This window comes from Ursus americanus, chromosome 11 (genome assembly GCF_024610735.1).
Source record: "Ursus americanus isolate L20-20 chromosome 11, mUrsAme1.1.p, whole genome shotgun sequence".
In the NCBI taxonomy this organism is placed as follows: domain Eukaryota; kingdom Metazoa; phylum Chordata; class Mammalia; order Carnivora; family Ursidae; genus Ursus; species Ursus americanus.
Genome location: NC_142137.1, coordinates 67,715,822 through 67,731,377, shown reverse-complemented (window position 1 = coordinate 67,731,377; position 15,556 = coordinate 67,715,822). Strand labels below are relative to the sequence as shown.

At 41.2% G+C, this 15,556-nt stretch overlaps 1 long non-coding RNA gene across 1 annotated transcript in view; it reads right to left on the bottom strand.

Moving 5' to 3' along the window:
* Positions 1-15,556, bottom strand: part of LOC123797498 (uncharacterized) — a 215,686-nt gene that overhangs the window by 113,297 nt on the left and 86,833 nt on the right. The window contains exon 2 of the long non-coding RNA XR_015726160.1: positions 15,160-15,260. This is a non-coding gene — a long non-coding RNA (uncharacterized LOC123797498). The remainder of the gene's footprint in view (positions 1-15,159; positions 15,261-15,556) is intronic.

Sequence of the window (15,556 nt, the reverse complement as noted above, 5' to 3'; positions counted from 1 at the left end):
ATTATAAACAGAACTGTTTTTCCATTTCATTTCACATTTTTTTTCCTGTTAGAAGATAATAATAGAATTGATATTGTAAATTTTAGCTTCATACACTATGACTTTGCGTATCCACTTATAACTTCTGGTTGTTTTGCAGATCTTCAGGGTTTTCTATGTAAACAATCATGTTAGTTGCTGTTTAAGAAAACCCGGTCCTCCTCCTGCGTGTCTCCTTTACTCTTACACCACTGCAGCCCTCACACTTCCAACACCAGGCGAGGGTTTTCCCCACAACAAGCAATTCTCTGTGACAGCAGCGGAGTTTCCAACATTTTAACTCAATTCTGACACTGTCTACCTGAAGATAGCATCAGATCCTATAGGTTAAGGGCTCAGTCCCACAAAACTGCCCCCCGCTTCCAGATGCCAACTGCAAATACCAGTAGGTCCCCAGGGTGCCCACAATTCTGCCTGACTTAGCTACAATAATCATGGTTTCCAGGACCTCTTCCCCCTGTGGATTCTACTGACTTGCTGGAGTGGCTCACAGAACTCAGGGAAACACTTATGTTAACCGGTTTATTGAAGGATAAGGGACACAGATGAACAGTCCGATGAAGAGGCACATAAGGTGAGGTTGGGAGGATGCCAAGTACAGAAAGTGGAGTTGGACTGGGTTACCGTCTCAGTATGTACATGTGTTCACCAACCTGGAAGCTCTCTGAATCTCATACTTTGGGAATTTTTATGGAGATTTCCTCACATAGTTTTGATCAATCATTAACTCTATTTCTAGCCCTCTTCCCTTCATAAGAGAATGGGGGTGGGGGGGTGGGGGTGGGTATGGCTGAAAATTTCAAGCTTCTAATCATAGCTTGGTCTTTCCTGTGATCAGTCCTTATCAAGGAGCCCAGCCAGAGTCACCTCATTAGAACAAAAACCATTCCTATCACTCAGGAAATTACAAGGGTTGCAAGAGCCCTGTGTCAGGAACCAGGTTCAAAGACCATATATTAGAACAAAAGATGCTCCTAGTTCTAATACCACTTAGGAAATTGCACGGGTTTTAGAAGCTCTGTGCCAAGAACTGGGGACACAGACCAATATATATTTTTTCCTATTATTTCACAGTGAAAATGAGGACAATTTTGCTTCCCCCTTCCCAATCTTTATCATTTTATTTGTTTTTCTTCCTCTATTGCAATGGCTAGGACCTCCAATTCAATGTTGAATAAAAGTGACAAAATTGAGCACATTGCCTTGTTCTTGATTCCAGTAAAGAATAATTTTAATCCTTCAACATGAACATACAATGTTAGCTGGAGGTTTTTCATAGATGTTCTTTATAAGTTGAATAAATACTTTATATTCTTTGTGTGGTGAGAATTATTCTTGTGAATGGATGTTGAATTTTGTCATATTTTTCCTCTATGTATTAAAATGATCATATAGTTTTCTCCTTTATTCTACTAATATGGCAAAACATTGATTTTCTAATGTTAAGACAACTTTGAGAGAGGAGTGACATCAGCAAGATGGTGGAATAGGTTTCAGCACTCATACCCTCACAGAAATATTACTCAGAACAACTCTCCATGCACAAAAGTACCTTCACAAAGGCTAAGGACTCCAGGTAAGGGATTACAGCACCTGGATGGAGCACAGGAATAAGAAAAGATACACTGAGGTAGGTCGGAAAGACAGCTTCACATTACTCTTGTCACCATTCCCCCAAGACCCAGCAGCCCAGTTTGGAGAAAGACAAAAGAGAGTTGCAAAGTGTTCAGTTGTCTTTTCCCTTCTTAAAAAAAAAAAAAAAGTGAGATCATCAGGCCTGAAGTTTTCTTTATAGGAAGGTTTTTGATAGTTACAGAGTTACTATAGTTTAATGGTTATGGAGCTATTCAGACTTTCTGTTCCAACTTGGGTCAATTTGGTAAGCTGTATTTTTCAAAATTGTCCAATTCATCAAAAGTATTGTTTGTTAGAATCAAGTTGTTCTTATTATCCTTTTAATATTTGTAGGATTTGTAGTGATAATCCTTCTTTCAGTCATGATATTGCTAACTTGTTTTCTCTCTCTCTCTCTCTCTCTCTCTCCCTTTTTTCCCCGTCAATCTAACTCAGGGTTTATCAGTTATGTTGAACTTTTCAACAAACAAGCTTCTAGTTCTATTAATTTCCTCTACCAGTTAATCTGTTCCATTTAACTGATTTCTTCTCTGATCTTTTTTTCTTTCTAATTTGGTTTGCTTTGCTCTTCTTTCCTGAGCTGCTGCTTCTTTTTTTTTTTTTAAGATTTATTTATTTTAGAGAGAGAGTGGTGGGGGGAGGGGCAGAGGGAGAGAATCTTTTTTTTCCTTAAGATTTTATTCATTTATTTGACACAGAGAGAGACAGCCAGTGAGAGAGGGAACACAAGCAGGGGGAGTGGGAGAGGAAGAAGCAGGCTCCCAGCCAAGCAGGGAGCCCAATGAGGGGCTTGATCCCAGGACCTGGGATCACGCCCCAAGCTGAAGACAGATGCTTAACGACTGAGCCACCCAGGTGCCCCTCAGAGGGAGAGAATCTTGAAGCTAAAACTTGAAAATACCAAGATGCCCTTGAGTGAATAAACTGTGGAATATTATTAGGACTAAAAAGAAATGAGCTATGAAACACCAAAATGACGTGGAGGAACTTTACATGTATATTTCTAAGTGGCAGAAGCCAGTCTGAAAAGACTACATACTGTAGGACTCCAACTATATGACCTTCTAGAAAAGACAGAACTATGGAGAGAGTGAAGGGATCAGTGATTGCCAGAGGGTGGGGGTTGGAGCTGGGGGAGGATGAATACACAAAGCACAGAGAATTTCTAGGGCAGTGAAAATACTGTTTGATAACTAATGATAGATACATGTCATTATACATTCGTCCAAATTCATAGAATGTACAACACTGAGAGTGAACCATAATGCAAACTATGGACTTTGGGTGATGTGTCAATGTAGGTTGATCAACTGTAACAAATGTACCACTCTGGTTGGGGATATTGACAATGGGGAGGCTATGTGTTGGGGGGCAGAGAATATATGGAAATTTCTGGCCCTCTCTCTCAGTTTTGCTGTGAACCTTAAACTGCTCTAAAAACTAATGTCTAAATAAGGGGCGCCTGGGTGGCTCAGTCGTTAAGTGTCTGCCTTCGGCTCAGGGCGTGATCCCATCGTTCTGGAATCGAGCCCCACATCAGGCTCCTCCACTGGGAGCCTGCTTCTTCCTCTCCCACTCCCCCTGCTTGTGTTCCCTCTCTCGCTGGCTGTCTCTCTCTGTCAAATAAATAAAATCTTAAAAAAAAATAATGTCTAAATAAAAATAATTTTAAAACTCAGGTCAAGATAATTGATCTACAGATCATCTATGTCATTACTGATACTTTGTCTAGTTATTTTATCAATTGCTCTGTAAGAGATGTTAAAGTTTCCCACTATGATCATGATACCATTTCATCAATTTTTATTTCTTTTATTTAGAGTCTGTTTTAAATGAGTACACATTTATGATTGTTATATCATCCTGACTTATATGGGGTTTTCTTTCATTATGTAATGTTCCTATTTATTTCTGGTAATAATACTCTGTTTGGAAGTCTATTTTATCTGATATTAATATAGCCACTTCAATTTTCTTTTTTTTTGCATGATATGTCTTTTTCCATCCAGTTTATTTTCAACCCTTTTGTGTCTTTATGTGTGTGTGTGTGTTTGTTTCTTTTTTAAGTAGGCTCCACGCCCAGCATGGAGCCCAATGTGGGGCTTGAACTCACAACCCTCAGATCAAGACCTGAGCTAGGATCAAGAGTTGGACGCTTAATCAACTGAGACAGCCAGGAGCCCGTCTTTATGTGTTTTTTATTTAATATGTTATATTTTTCAGTTCTAAAATTTTTACTTTATACATTTTCAATTTCTCTTATGAGATTCCCTGTCTTCTCATTTATTAGGAGCATTTTTTTTTTACCCCATTGGACATAATTATAATAGCTGCTTTAAAATTCATGATTGCCTTCTCTGTTGAAAATAGGTCACATTTTCTTGCTTCTTCATATTTTGAATAGTTTTGGAATGTATCCTGGACATTGTGAATGTTATATCATCAAAAGTGACTTCTGTGGTATTAATTCCATTGTTGAAATTTCTTTTTAACAGGCAACTGATTTGGTTAGACTCAAACTGCAAAGCTTGCCTCACCCATGGTGGGGAGTAATTAAATCTCAGTTCACTGCTCTAAACCTTAGCTGCAAGGGACTTTGAGTCCGCCTTGTGCATGTGTGGTGTGTGAGTTGGCTAGAGACCTGGACAGAGTTCAAATACAGATTCCGGGTCACTCCTTCTCTGGGTGATCCCTCACTCTCTCCTGGTTCTGCTCCATCCTCTGATTCGTCAGGCCAGAAACATGACAAGCTTTCTACTGGAATTTTAGTCACCCACACAATCTGTGCAACCATGACCTGTTCTCTGGCCAAAACTGATACCAGGAAACTCTCCTCCCCCAAGTTTCAACTCCCCCATCTGCTTTTGTTCACTCTCCAGAGCCCTTGGGTAGTTGCTGTCTGTAGTTTGTCTAGAGTTTACAGCTGCAGTTTCTGAAAGGGTTGGACTGTTAGGAGCCTGCTCCCCTGTGACACTGGGTGCCTTTTCTTCTTCAATACTGCATATGCATTACCTAGTGAAAAGCTCTCAACATAACATGGACGGTGTCCTGGTCCCCACTAGCCTTATTGAAAGGATAAAATGTGATCAGATCTTGGAAAATTCTTTTGGCATATTAAATGTACTGTTGAGTAAAAAGAGGCATTTAGACATATGTTAGAAACTGACCAGTTTCCAAAGATGTAAATATGGCCCAAACAAACGTTAAGAAAAATATATTGAAGTCTTAAGGAAACATGGGTCGGGGGAGATGCTCACTGGAGGGTGACGGGGAGGCCATCTGGTCATTTCATTCATGACCCTAATTATTTTTATCCATGAATCTGTAGCAAAAAGTGACAAGGTTTTCACTGTGGTTGGAAATGAGAAAAAGCGTGCCTTGGTTTCTGACAAATTTGTAGGTGGTATGACACATGAGTTGCATACACTTAGTTCCCAAGAAAAATTGTATATGGCAAGACTTAGATGTCTAAACCTAAAGCTTGAAAAGACAACAAACATCCACAGGCCTCAGAGTACATGGACACGCATGCTATCTACATTCATTCCTTTCAGGATATTTAATTTATAAAGAAAGTTCAATAACTCCTTTAAAGACAGGAATTGTCTATTCAACAAACATTATGCCATATCCAAACAGCAAGACAATCTGTAAAATTCATCCCCTCTCAAATTGCTAAACTGGAGTTGCTAAATCTAGCAGTTCTTGTCTAAGAATTTTCACAGGTGTTCATTTGCATGTGTAAGATTCCTCTTGCTATGTAAGCTTTTAAACAAGTTGAATCGGATTTCAAATCTAATTTGTAAACACTGGTGTCTGACTATCCATTCCCATAGCAGAGATAGTAATTGTTCTACATTTCCAGCCATTCCTAGGGATTAAAGAGTTAGAAAACAGAAAGGCAAAATTTAAACTCCAATCTACTGGCCCCAGCTCATATCAAATTCCCAGGCTTAAAAAATGTCTTCTTCCTTAATATCCTTGCCTCAACTGTCTTCCCCATCCAATTCATACAGCATGTGATGCTTGGAAGCCTCATCTGCCAAATCCTACTTCACTGTGTTTACCAAACCCTTCAAATCCCACCCTCTTGCCTGGCTCCCTAGAGGACGTCTATTTGCTCATGGAGTCCCTCCCACAGTCACCGTCATTACTCCTGGATGGGTCTCCTCAGAGCCCTGCCACGGAAGCATGGCAGGCTAGGCACTCCATCACCTGGCTCTGCCTATTTTCCCAGCCCACCACTCCCAGAGCCCCCTGCACCACCTGCCCTTGCCCTGCGTGCAGCTCCCATACAAAGCCACACCTGTGCCTTTGCTCATTCCAATTCCTCTACCTGGACAGTGTGCACAGTCCACACTCCCCACACCTTATCGCTTCCACCACGGAGCCCACCTCCTCTCCAAAGTAAAACTGACCCTTCTTCTTCTGCACCCTACATTTTAATGTCCTTATTTTTTCATGATTCCCTCCCCCTGGTAGAGTCTAACTTGTTTGAGCGCAAACATGGATCACATTTCTCTTTGTATTCCCCAGTCCTAAAAACCAACCTCACATATGTTAAATGTTTGTTACATGTTGCATGCTGTTACCAATGTTAAATGCAGTTAATGAGAGAACAGATACATCAACATGTACTCTTTAGTTCAACCAGGCAAATAGGACAGTGGTTCCCTACACATAATTCACCTGCTTACCTCTCAGCTTTACACAAAACTTCCTCTGAAGTAGAATTTCTCCAAACTACAACCGCCCATCCTTCTGCCTCGTCCTTCGATATTCATCGACTTCAAAGGCTCTGTGAATCAACCCTTTCACTTTGATCCTTCTTTCCTACTATATTCTCGATTCCCAAACCCCTTGGGAGGATACTGAAGGCATTATCTTCCTTTGACTTCAAACATTTCTGCACTCCTTCTTTGTACCAGGTGTTATGACGAGATGGGGATTTTGGGGGGGTGGTATTACCTCATTTAATTCTCACAACAACCTTGTGAGGTGAATATTAATATCCATGTTTTTATGGATGAGAAAATTCAGTAACTTTCCCAAGGTCACATCGGTCATGAGAGATGAAGACAACACTTAACGTGGATTGACAATATTCTGAAGACACATTCCTTTTCTCCAACCCAGCATGGGAGATGAGGGACAAATATTCTAGGCTGGATACTGGTTTTACATCCTTCCTATAATACATCTATTATGTTTCACAGACTGAAATGTTTCTAAAGCCACAGAGTAGTTCCCTTAAAAATGCGTAAAGCTTATCTCTGACAAGAGATAAAAGCAAAGAAGCTCCTGGCTTTGGGCTAAAACCATATGTATGCAAAGGTAACTGTATTACTCAAGACCATTCTTCCTCTGTCTTCAGCACAGTGGGTGCGGAAGGGGGGCACTGGAGGGGCTTCCCCAGGGAAGGAGCAAGACGCAGGGGCCTTTTCACGATGTGCCACAGGCACTTCAAGAAGTGTCATTAAGGTCTCAGACCCTTTGAGAAAAACAACTCTTATTTTTACGAATAGGAAGAGTTGGGTTTTTTTTTTATATATTCTTACAAGAAATTTCCATCCGTTGGCTTTTAATTTTACTTTTCATTCAAAAGCACAGCATGTTTTTATATTGAAAACTTCCTAGGAAGTGAGAGCCATTTCTCACACTCAGTCACGGCTTTGCTCTGCTGCGGTAAACAGCACGCATCCTGAAACCCTTGCTAGAGAGCCACTGAAACCTTTCAGATCAAAAGGAAATGATCGGTAAACGCTTCGATTCTGAGTTCTTCTGTAGCAAATGGAAAAAACGGAGAAGGGGCAATCCTCAATGTTAGCGTCAGATTCAAATAACAAACTGTGCAGAGAGGAACAAGAACTGATGTGGAAACAGGCTCTTTCAAGTCAGACCCGGGTTTTGAGGGGCCTGATGCTCCTGCAAATTTGGAAACGCCCGCCCCATAAGAAAAAGAATGCAAACTCACAAATACAAATTCGAGAATGAACACAAATATTTACATAGAATGAGAAACAAAATCATAAATTATAAATTCAAATGGAAGTGACATTAAATAAATTATAAATTTATGTTTATTAAATTATTAATTATTATTAAATAAGCTGTGGTTTATCTAACAGCAAGCAAAATCCACCCGCTCAAAATTATGTAATATTTTTATTAACAACCTCCTGACGCACTTCAGTAATGCTTCTTTTTCTACAATTTTTGGCTGCGCACCCTTTTTAATCACTTCCTCCTGTAAATATTTTGTATTATTTTCTGTAGAGAGAATAAAAGTTAATCTTGGAGGTTGGGGTTTTTTTTTTAGCTTGATTAAAATTTGGGATTCTCTTCAACTTTAATAGCTTAGAATAAATTTCAGCTTCTCAACTCATTGTTAATATAAATTTTTAAGACTGTCAAATTTGGAGAAATCTCTATCAAGTTTCATACACGAGCTGCAAAATCTGGGAGGTTTTCCCACAGGCTACCTACTGGCTCCGTATATTTCAAATCTAGTTTCTCCTCTGCTACCCACATACTTTCTGTATGAGGCTCTGTAAAAAGCATTCTTGCATGTGTTCTTGTACAGAAAGCTGCGTGAGCAGGCACCATAGCCGGTGGGAATATCTCTGGAAGCCCTTCCTACCCCAGGACGGCTGTCAGTAGCTTACCTATTCAGGGAAGAGACTGTCAACCACATAAGTAAATCTCACAGAACCCAAATTAAAAGTATCCATAAGTCAACCATCCCTGAGCAAAATCCCAAATTTCCATAGCCACTCCAAAGCGGGTAGGCAAGGGGACACAGGGGCAGAGTGGAAAGAGACAGGAGTCTTAGACTGATTATAGTTAAGATACATTTTGCAAATATATAACCCACCCCACCGCGTGAATCCATTTCTGACCCTTAGGAGGGACTGGGGAAATGACAGGCCCTTACTTAGCTCAAGCTGCCTTTGCTACCCCACCTCTGGGTCCCTAACGTTTTCGGCCCTCAGACTGCCACTAACAATCAGTGAAAAACACATGCACGAGCTCTTCAAGAACTCGTCTCCATAATCACTGTTGTAGTCTAGTCAGCATAGACATCGGGTGCCAGGTTAGGTGGTTTCGTTCATTTATTTCTCACGGGGACGCTGAGGAGCACTACCCGCCCCCTTCAGCCTGGGAAACAGGCTCAGAGTCACGAAGGAACAGAGCAGGACCCAGGGCAAACTCCCAGAAGCCCTGACTCTTTCTACGTTCAAGGGCTGCTGCTTCCTACAGTCTTTTTTCCCACAGAATAGAAAACTTTTAAGTATAGAGATGAAGAAGGAATTTTAAAAAGTTACCTATAGTCCCATTACCTAGACACAAACTTAGTAAGATTTTGGTATATTTCCATGTTTTACGGAACATAGAAATTGAAATTATTACATTAAATAAACCCATTTTTCCTCATTTTTAAGGCAACATACGTGCCTTGTTAAAAACGGGAAAAATCTTGAAAAGACACTAAAAACCTGCTGTATTAGTTTTCTGAGGCTGCTTTCACAAAATCCAATAAAACGGGTGGCTTAAACAACAGAAATGCCTGGTCTCATTGCTGTGAAGGATTTCTAGCCTAGAAGGCTGTTTCACTTGAGGGCTGTCAGGGGAATCAGTTCCCCTCCTCTCTCCCGGCTCCTGGTGGGCTGCTGGCAGTCTGTGGCATCCGTGCCTTTAGAAGCATCACACTGATATCCAGTTTTATGTCTGCATGGTGTTCTCCCTGTGTGCAGGTCCGTGTCCTCCTTAAATGGACATCAGTCATATCTTATTAGGGTCCCATCCTACTTCAGGATGACCTCATTCTGATTTAACTAATTACATCTGCAAAGATCTTGTTTCCAAATAAGGTCCCATCGGCCAAGGGTTAGGGAATTGACACACGAATTTTAAGGGGAGATGATTCAACCCATCACACCATCCTTATGAGTGAAAGAAAATCAGTGTTGACAATTTATTATTGGGTAGTTTTTAAAAGTATGGCTACAAATTATTTTGACACTGCAAGTGGGATCCTTGTCCCCTTTCCTTGAGTCTGGGCAAGGCAGCGACGGCTCTGCTCAGTGGTGCTAGTAGTCAAGTCATCAGAGCCCTGGCACTAGATGGAGAGTGAAAGAGCTTCCAGACGCTTTCAGCCCCAACTGTCAAGTCACCCCAGTTTGAGTCTTACCACCTGAAGTCCCAGACCTCCCTGAGTAAAGACAAAGCATTCCTACTGTATCATGTCCCGATTCCCAACCCACAGAACCCAGGAGCACAGGAAAACCGTTATTGTTTAAGCCACTCATTTCTGGGGGAATAGTACCTAGAAATGTTATGGTTCTTAGGTGGTTTCTTTTTAATGTGCCTTTAAAAATATATCTCCCTGAAGTGAGTCACTGACTTCTTAGATCAAAAGGAAGTGATAAAATGCTATCTGATTCCGAGATTTTCTTTAAGAAATAGAAAAGCAGATAAGCTACATTTCTAAACATCAGCATCGTATATAATGAATATAACGATTCCAACCAGAGGCAACATGGGGACATTCCCAAGTCCCAGGTTCTTAGAAGAAGAAAGAGTGAAGCCTACTAACTCAGTGGCTGCTAACACGTGGTTTACTAGTCTCACCCAATTAAAAGTACAAGTCAGGTAAACATCAGAGTCTTAACAGATGCAGAAAACATGTGAGGCTCTTAGAAACGAGAACAATCAACACGCCACATTATTCAGCCCTCGTTTTGAGAAAGGGGGAGTGTTAGTATCTCAACCAGGTAAACAGTTAAGCCAGTATTAATACATATGAGAACCAAGTCAGTTTAAGTGGTCATCAAACGATAGTTCTGAAACAGGGGGTAAAGCATGAGGAGCACGAAAGCCATTTCCTGGGAAATAGGAGGAGCCTCTGGAGGAAGAGCTCAGGGAGGCTCTGCAGACCGAGCTCACCCTCCGCCCTCTGGACGCACAACCAACCCGACCACGTGCAGGCCAGTCGATTATCTGCATTTTGGTCCAAAGTGAGTGACGCTGGTCTTATAAATCCTGGGCTCATAACTTCCTCATTACTGAGTTGTTCATTGATGAGTATGACACTCTTTGGGGTAGTAGAAGTCTTCAAGAATTTTTTAATGAAGGAACAGGATGGCCCACGTTGCCGTGCAAATCTGAAAGCAAACGCTATTGCCTTGAAAGACAGTGGACTTAGCTCGATATAAGGTGTTCCCAGCACTTTCCCCTGAAAACTATCAGATGTCATTTGTCCTCTGATCTTAGATATTGCAGAAAAGCCTAAGGCCAGTGGGATTTTTATTTCTTGCATAGCTAACTTGCTTCTTTTTGCCTAAATGCTCATAATACCTCTTCCCTTTGTCCTTGTAATATAAAAATGTTGCCATTCGTTTTTCTTGGAATGTGTATTTAGGAAACACGTGTTAAATTAATTCTTTAGTTCTTGCTTCTATTTTCCCATAAGAATAGGAATCATAGGTTGAATTGTTATCCCTTCTCTAAATATCACCTCCCATGCTGGGTCAATATTTTTAATCTTTTCCCTCTAGGTTCTGAGAACCTTCCTCAATACGTTCTTTAAATGACTGATTTGACATCTGACAACATCCTCTAGTATGCAGAACTGAACTGTTACTGAAGCTTTAATTTTCCTTTCATCCCGTGTTTCTTGAGACTCTGCCTTGTGCTGATTCAGACATGTTGAGCTCTCAACTCCCCAAAATTCTAGGCATTCTCTCACCTCGAGGGCTTCACATGTGGTACTCTTTTCCCCCAGAACACTTCCCCCCTCACTTCACCTGGCAAACTTCACATTTCCCCTCTTCCTCCTCTGTTTCCTCCTCACCCTCACCTTCCAGGAAGGGAAATAAATCCACACTTGGTGTTTCCACACTTGGTGTTTGCCAACAGACACAGCATCATCATGGCCTCTGGCCTCACTCTGACTACCTGGGTGCGTCTGAAATCTCCTCCTCAAGCTACAATCCACCCTCCTATGCACAACTCCCTTCCTCCCTTCCCCTGTCCCCTTGTCCACATCCACTGCTAGACAAAAATGCGACACACCCTATCGCTGCCACCCTGGGTAGGTAGTTCAAAGTTGGAAGACCTTCCCCTTTTGGTCAATGTCATTTTAAACCAGGAGTCCCTGACCCTGTCTTTTTAAACAAATCTCAGGGACACAGACATTATTAGATAATTTCAAGAAGCACCCTAGAACACACTTTCGAAGCCTTCATTATGTGCATATATTATATTAGAGATTCTTATCGAAGAGACCTAAATACATCAGATATGCACAGACCACTAAGAATATGCACAGAATATACACACAGAATATGCACATATACCATAAAGCACAATTCCACCAATGTTATTAGTATTCTCAGACATCAGGTAAGCTGTATGGCCAGGACAGGGACACCAGCCTCCCAGGAAAGAGAATGGTCTCCACTTTCAAGATGTCTCCCTTTTGGCAGGCAGGGGACTTACCTACCAATGTCTCCATCTCCTGGATTTCAATAGAATCTCAGGGCTGAGAGATCCCATTCATTCAATACAAAAACATGTATGAAAACTGGCTTCTGCTTTCGTACTGAGGGAATTCAGGTCACGAGAATTTCTTTTCTGGTAAAATCTCACAGATAACTAAAGTGACTTGTGATTCATTAATGCATATGTAGAAAAAACATTTAGTAATGGTTCTAGTTATGATTTTTTTGTTAATAGCAAGGAGCATATTTGTTTGGATTGAGAGGAAGTTAAATATATATCCTATCTAGCAAGCGCGCCTCGTAATGTTGGTGTGTACGCTCCTGAAGAGTTTTGTAATAACAGGTTCTTACATGAACATAGATTTCAGAGCTCATTTCCTTTCAGAAGAATGACATGGTGAAATTTTTAAGTGAAGATTTCTTTTGAAAAATTATAACTCTCTTTTTATTTTAGATAAATTTTCATTTCTTTAAATTAGGTGCATCTATCTTTTTATCTTAACCCTTTATAATGTCAATTTTTGAAGAAAAAGATAATCATGTAATAGGGTCTAACTTTAAAAATTAAAGACAGGCAGACCCTAGGATATTAGACTGTTTCAGAACATTTGGGTTTTAGTTTTTTAAATCTGAAGGTCAGTATTAACTGACATTGGCATAAATTTGAAATTCATATTCTCTTCACCAAAATCAAGGTAATTCTATGGCATCCACTTCTCCAGCTCTGCCTTCTTACCTTCTCAACCTATAGGCTGTTGTCATGTGTATATCGTACAACCTTCATAGTATCAAAATGTTCCCCGTCAGGTAGAGGAAGCAAGTTGGAGCCAAAGAAAAGAAAGACACCAGATGGACGCAAAGAGTAGAGTGGGGGTGTACACATTCAACCCCCCCTCCCGCTCCACCCCCCGGCACCGCCATTCCTAAAGTCACACGAACTACCCTCGTAAACTTCAAAATACTCCCTTCTTGGCAGGCAAGTCCCAACTGGTTTCTACCATCCGCAACCAAACCTTCACTAATACAACCGCTTTATGCAACACCTATTTCGCTATAAAGTTGGGCATAAACAAGTTTTATGATTTTTAATCTTATATTTACACGGCTCTTCACAATTGTCTAAACACTGCCACACACATTCTCTTTAGATACGTAAAAATCATTGGGTGAGATGGGTAAAGCAGCATCTACCACAGACAGAGCATTACTTTAAAATAACCAAAAAAATGTTGTCTTTATTTTATCAATAAAGAATCACTTACATTTTGCCTGAGGTCACAGAGCTAGCAGGTGCAAAAGTGGAGTTGGGCTGGAGTCCTCGGACGCCACACCAGGGGCTCTACACCCACCCCCCCCCCCACCCGCCGGTGTGCTCATTCCTAGCCTGCTGCTCTGGCGTCACGCCACACCTCAGCACCTGTGTCAAATATGCTACAGAGACTGGCTCTAGAAGGGAAACCTGTCCACAATGGAAAGATCTACTTTCTAATCGGTCTATTTAATAGATGTGATTTTGTCAAATAGCATCTCCTTAACGCAAGGTCTACTTGTGCAGCTCTGATTTTACTTAGCAAAAGCTAATAAACAGTTAGTGACACCTTGTGGCAAAACGTACGAATTCGTGTGCTACTACCACCCATGTTCACTCGACAGACTTGTCCAAAGGCCTTATTAAGTAGTTAAGACAACAGCAAAAATTCTGGAAAGAGTAATCTAAGGTTATAGTTCTCCCCATAACTAGATCTCTCCTCAAATTGCTCTGCTTGGGCTGCAGTCCCCATGTCCCAAAACTGCTGTTATTGTCAAGTTCACAGACACTGTCCATGTGGGCAGACCCAATGGTTACTTCTCAGTTCTGATCTTACTTAAGTCCTTGTACCATTTGACCAGGTTGAGCCCGGGGCTCTTGAAACCCTGGGTTTCAGCAATGCCACGCTATTTCCCTCCTACCTCTAAAGCCTTTCAAGCCCTCCCAGTGCTCATGAATACCAAACATACTCCTGGCCCCAACCTTTCCACTGAACTCCAGACTCACAACTCCAACCGACCAACTTGACACATCTGTTTGATGTCCAATAGCCTCTCAGAATTAACATGCCCCAACGGGACTCTCGATTCCCTGCTTCTTCCACCCCATCAACTATATCTCAGTAAATGACATGATTATCATGTTTATTTTGCTCAAGTTAAAAACTTAGAGGTCATCGTTTCTTCCTCTATTCCTCCCCCTCTATCTAATCCATCAGTAACTTATCTGGACTCATTCTCCGAAATATCCCCAAGGCACCCCTTCTCTCCATTTACCCTATGATCACCCTAACTCAAGCCACATCCCCTCTCCTAGCCACAGCACCTTCCTGACTATTCTCCTCTTCACCTCTTACAGTCCATTCTTCACATGGCAATCAGTGATCTCTGTAAAAGAGAATTCGGGACATGTTATCGTCCCACTTAAAACCCTTGAAGGATTCCCCATAATCCAATCCTCTCCATTCTACAAGGCCCTACCTGACTGGACTCCTAGCTACCACTAAACACTGACTTTCAACCACTCCCCCCCTTGCTCTCCATGTCCTAGACACACTGGCCTTCCTTCTGTTACTTAAACATGACAACTTTGCTTTTGCCTTCGGGACAGTGCACCAGCTACTCCCCTCTGCCTGCACTGCTCTCCCCCACAACTCCTTCCTATGGCATACAGGTCTCACGTCAAATTATTACTTTCTCAGCCTTTTTCTGCAGTTAATCTAAAGCAGCAGCTAAGCACTCCCTATCCTAATACCCGCTGTGTTTTCATCACAGCTTTTATCATTCCATGAAATTGTTTTCTTTCTTTTTCAATTCATTTGCCTCTTACTTGTCTCCCTTCACGAGAATGAAAGCCACATCTATTTCTAGTTCTTACTAAAGTGCCCGGAGCAAGGAAGGTGCTTGATGTTTACTGAATAAGAAGTGTCATACTTTCTGTCTTACTTTCTCTTACCTATGCTTAGAAATATTTCAGGGGCGTCTGGCTGGCTCAGTCAGAAGAACGTGTGACTCTTGATCTCAGGGTTCGAGCTCCACGCAGGGTGTAGAGATCACCTAAAAAATAATAAAACTTTTAAAAAAAGAAATATTTCAGAAACTATAGCCATTCACTCCTTTTCATACTCCAAAAGGAAAAAAAGCTCCCCCTTCTTTTCTTGGATAAACTGTATACCTGTGCTATTCATTCATTCATTCATTCATTCATTCATTCGATAAACTATTAGAGCCAGACACTAAGCCATGCGGTAGGGCCAAAAACATGAATAGGATTCAATTCCTATGCTCAAGAAACTCGTGTCCTAGCTGTGGAGGCAAACGTGCAGATAAAAATTATAGTTGAGAACTACAGA